Raw genomic sequence first — 5,751 nt, forward strand, 5'->3', positions numbered from 1 at the left:
CAGCGCCGCTCATATCACACTCCAGTCCTGTCTGCTGTAATTACTGCACGACCGAGACTCCGCTCCACGTCACATCTGTAATGCAAGATACCAGGAAGCTTAGCCACATTAGGGGGCACATAGGGTGTAGGGGGTCATTACATCTAGTCTGCACAATTACTGATCCTGTATTATACTCCAGAGCTGCACTCACTATTCTGCTGGTGCAGTCACTGTGTACATACATTACTGCTCCTGAATTACATCCTGTATTATACTCCAGAGCTGCACTCACTATTCTGCTGGTGCAGTCACTGTGTACATACATTACATTACTGATCCTGTGTTACATTCTGTATTATACTCCAGAGCTGCACTCACTATTCTGCTGCTGCAGTCACTGTGTACATACATTACATTACTGATCCTGAATTACATCCTGTATTATACTCCAGAGCTGCACTCACTATTCTGTTGGTGCAGTCACTGTGTACATACATTACATTACTGATCCTGAGTTGCATCCTGTATTATACTCCAGAGCTGCACTCACTATTCTGCTGGAGCAGTCACTGTGTACATACATTACATTACTGATCCTGAGTTACATTCTGTATTATACTCCAGAGCTGCACTCACTATTCTGCTGCTGCAGTCACTGTGTACATACAGTACATATCCTGAATTACATCCTGTATTATACTCCAGAGCTGCACTCACTATTCTGCTGGTGCAGTCACTGTGTACATACATTACATTACTGATCCTGAATTACATCCTGTATTATACTCCAGAGCTGCACTCACTATTCTGCTGGTGCAGTCACTGTGTACATACAGTACATTACTGATCCTGAGTTACATCCTGTATTATACTCCAGAGCTGCACTCACTATTCTGCTGGTGCAGTCACTGTGTACATACATTACTGATCCTGAATTACATCCTGTATTATACTCCAGAGCTGCACTCACTATTCTGCTGGTGCAGTCACTGTGTACATACAGTACATATCCTGAATTACATCCTGTATTATACTCCAGAGCTGCACTCACTATTCTGCCGCTGCAGTCACTGTGTACATACATTACTTTACTGATCCTGAATTACATCCTGTATTATACTCCAGAGCTGCACTCACTATTCTGCTGGTGCAGTCACTGTGTACATACAGTACATATCCTGAATTACATCCTGTATTATACTCCAGAGCTGCACTCACTATTCTGCCGCTGCAGTCACTGTGTACATACATTACTTTACTGATCCTGAATTACATCCTGTATTATACTCCAGAGCTGCACTCACTATTCTGCTGGTGCAGTCACTGTGTACATACAGTACATTACTGATCCTGAGTTACATCCTGTATTATACTCCAGAGCTGCACTCACTATTCTGCTGGTGCAGTCACTGTGTACATACATTACTGATCCTGAATTACATCCTGTATTATACTCCAGAGCTGCACTCACTATTCTGCTGGTGCAGTCACTGTGTACATACAGTACATATCCTGAATTACATCCTGTATTATACTCCAGAGCTGCACTCACTATTCTGCTGGTGCAGTCACTGTGTACATACAGTACATATCCTGAATTACATCCTGTATTATACTCCAGAGCTGCACTCACTATTCTGCCGCTGCAGTCACTGTGTACATACATTACTTTACTGATCCTGAATTACATCCTGTATTATACTCCAGAGCTGCACTCACTATTCTGCTGGTGCAGTCACTGTGTACATACATTACATTACTGATCCTGAGTTACATCCTGTATTATACTCCAGAGCTGCACTCACTATTCTGCTGGTGCAGTCACTGTGTACATACATTACTGATCCTGAATTACATCCTGTATTATACTCCAGAGCTGCACTCACTATTCTGCTGGTGCAGTCACTGTGTACATACAGTACATATCCTGAATTACATCCTGTATTATACTCCAGAGCTGCACTCACTATTCTGCCGCTGCAGTCACTGTGTACATACATTACTTTACTGATCCTGAATTACATCCTGTATTATACTCCAGAGCTGCACTCACTATTCTGCTGGTGCAGTCACTGTGTACATACAGTACATATCCTGAATTACATCCTGTATTATACTCCAGAGCTGCACTCACTATTCTGCCGCTGCAGTCACTGTGTACATACATTACTTTACTGATCCTGAATTACATCCTGTATTATACTCCAGAGCTGCACTCACTATTCTGCTGGTGCAGTCACTGTGTACATACATTACATTACTGATCCTGAGTTACATTCTGTATTATACTCCAGAGCTGCACTCACTATTCTGCTCTTTATATAATTTAACAGTTTACTTGCTTTATATAATTTAACAGTTTACTTGCTGTATTATATTGTAAATGGAACATGGCACGGTTCAGAGTAGAGTGAGCCATCAGACATTTCTCTGCAGCATATATGAAATAACTATTTTCAGGAAGGCTGGACTTGCTGAAAAATAAGGACTAAATATTGCTCGACGAAACATCAACAATCTTAAATACACAGACGATACAACATTGATAGCAACAAGCATAGATGGAATGGAGGATGTGTTACTGAGTGTCAAGATGGAAAGCTCGCGCATTGGACTGCTACTCAGTACAAGGAAGACAAAGATATTGACTACTGCCAGGTATGACCAGGATACATCTGAGATGGACGACGGTGAACTGGAAGGACTTCAACCTACTCGGATCGATGATCACTCAAGATGCAGCGATGACACTAGAAGTCAATAGGAGAAGAGCTATGGGTAGATCAACAATGAAGTAACTGGCCAAGGTCTTCAAGTAAAGTAACATTTCACTGGTGACGAAGACACAGCTCGTACATAGTTTGGTCTTCTCTGTGGTAACATACGGATATGTAACCTGGATGATAAAGAAACAAGACAGAAGAATAATCATCAACTTCAAAATGTGCTGGAGAAGGATGTTATCAATGACATGGATGGCAAGGAGAAGGAATAAATCAAGCCAGATGTGTCACTTGAAGCAAGGAAAACCTAGCTACGACTTGCCTACTGTGGATACATCAAACGAAGAGAACAATCACTGGAGAAGGACATCAGGGTTGGAAGAATAGAAGGAACAAGGAGACTAAGACCAGCGTCCTGATGGCTTGATACTATAAAGATAACTTCGGAGAACACCCTGATGACCTATAGTTGAAAACAGTTTTTCCATACACTATATAAACAGACACATCTGCATGTTTTTTTTCAATATCTGACATGTAATCAGAATAAACCTTTCCCATTTTTGGTCAATTAGGATTACCATAATTATTAATATTTGCCAAATGCCAGAATAATGAGAGAATGTTTTAAGGCATATTTATTACTTACTGCAAAGTCAAAAGTTTCCATACACTAAGGTTAAGTGCGCATGTTGCAGATTTTTTTGCTTATCCGCAGTGTTTTACCACTATAAATCCGCAATAGATTAATAACCCCTTTCTGACCTCGGACGGGATAGTACGTCCGAGTTCAGAAGCCCCGCTTTGATGCGGGCTCCGGTGGTGAGCCCGCATCAAAGCCGGGACATGTCAGCTGTCAATTCTTTTTGCGTTTCTTCACCCAGTGAATTTCACTGAGTCAGTCAAATCTGCAGTAAAACCGCAGGTGTAAAAAGGTTTGCAGATTTGCTGTGGAGTTTCGTGACAAAAACGCTGCAGACAGAAAATGATGTCAGAAGGAGGAAGAGTGTGTGGGCGGAGAATATGTGTGTGGGTGGAAATTATGTGTGAGCGGAGAATATGTGCGGGTCTGTCTGTGTCTGCGTCTCTCTGCAAGTGTGTAGCTGGTGTCTGTGTGTGTGTACCCAGGCGTCGTCTGATGGGACTACTACTCCCATCCAGCTATGTCTTCTGTCACATATAAGTGACAGCATGAGCCGATGATGGGAGCATAGTCCCATCATCCGGCGCCTGTGTTCAATTTTAAAACAAAAATAAAATTTTTTACATAATTACATACACAATACATACTCACCAAACACCTATTCCCCGATACCCGCATCTCCTGCAAGAAAACTAAAATAATAAACCAACATATACTCCCTGTCCGCCGTAGTCCATTTACTATCGAGTGTCCCACGACAATCTCGTGTAAAACAATCACATCAGGAGATGTGACCGCTCTTCCCGGCCTCCGGCGATACACTTATAGGAGGTAATCGCTCCCGCAGTGCATCACTGAGTTGCCATGAGAGTTGACCGGAGTTCATCAGCTGATCAGCTCCGGAGCTGATGAACACCGGTGAACTCTCACAGCAGCTTAGTGATACACTGCGGAAGCGATTACCTCCTGTCAGTGTCTTATAGACTCCTCCATTACTAAGCTGTGAGCTTGAGGTCTCCTGACAATAGAAAGGTGACATCAACCCCACAAATGTAAACCCCACTTGCCACCGCTACAGGGGAAGTGGGAAGAGCAAGGCTAAGTGCCAGAATTGGCCCATCTATAAGATGCACCATTTCTGGGGCGGCTGAGCGCTGATGTGTTTAGCCTGGGGGGTGCCAATATCCATGGCCCCTTCCCAGGCTATTAATATCAGCCTGCAGCTGTCTGCATAACCTTTGCTGGTTCCATTTTATAGGGGGACTCTATGTCAATTTTTTCTGGGGTTCCCCTGTAAAATAGCCAGTAAAGGCTAAGCAAACAGCTGTGAGCTGATATTAATAGCCTGGGAACCTTTATGGCTATTGGCTCCTTCCCAGAATATTAACATCTGCCCTCAGCCATAGGCTTTTCCTGTGTTGGTTATGAAAATTATGCGGAAGCCCACACAATTGTTTTTTTTTATTTTTTTTTAAATAAACACATTGTATTTCATGCAGATTTCTGACAGTTGCTTTTTTGTTACAGCATATGTAGGTTAATTATGTTAATGCTGCTACATGGGCTGGTGTGTGTTTTTATTTAATACTAGCTGAAGAGCCCGTTGTTGCCTGGGCATAGTAACTAACTGTGGTTAGTTATAACAAATTATAATGGTTAAATTGCACAATTTTTGACTGCCAATGATGATGTCATGTGTTTGGAAGTTTTTTGGCAACATCTCCGTTAATTAGAGACACACATGTGGATGTATTTTAATGCACACCTGAACCACACCGCTCAGGAAGGAGAGGGGTTATGTGTCCCAGAGATGAACGTGCTTTGATCCGACATGCATATCAACCCAAGGACAAACGCAAAAGACCTTGTGAAGGCGGAAGATGCTAAGATTGTGTCAATATCCACAGTGAAACGAGTACAGTATTAACATGGGCTGAAAGGCTACTCTGCCAGGAAAAAGACATTACTCCAAAAGAAACACAAAAAAGCCAGATTAATTATTATTATTGTTGTTTATTTATACAGCACCATTAATTCCATGGTGCTGTACATAAGAAAGGGGTTACATACAGAGTTATAGATATCATTTACAGTAAACAAATTTACAATGACAGAATGGTTGTCACGAAGTAACTGTCCTGGCGTGACATGACCCGAGGAGGGGATGGTCACAAAACGGCAAAACACACAAGGGTACACCAGGGACACCTTAACAACAGTGGGCCCTGTTGGTAGGAAATGGGGAATGGACACATCCTGCACTCACCTGAGGATGTGCCCTGCTTTTACTAGCATCCCTATTAGGGTTCTTTCAACCCGTCGCCGAGCAGGATACTTAGTCCCTCACTTGCCCTGCTACTATCCATAAGTAGGTAACTGACAGGTGAGAGCACTGGTCCCATT

Source organism: Ranitomeya imitator, chromosome 1 (genome assembly GCF_032444005.1).
Source record: "Ranitomeya imitator isolate aRanImi1 chromosome 1, aRanImi1.pri, whole genome shotgun sequence".
Lineage (NCBI taxonomy): Eukaryota > Metazoa > Chordata > Amphibia > Anura > Dendrobatidae > Ranitomeya > Ranitomeya imitator.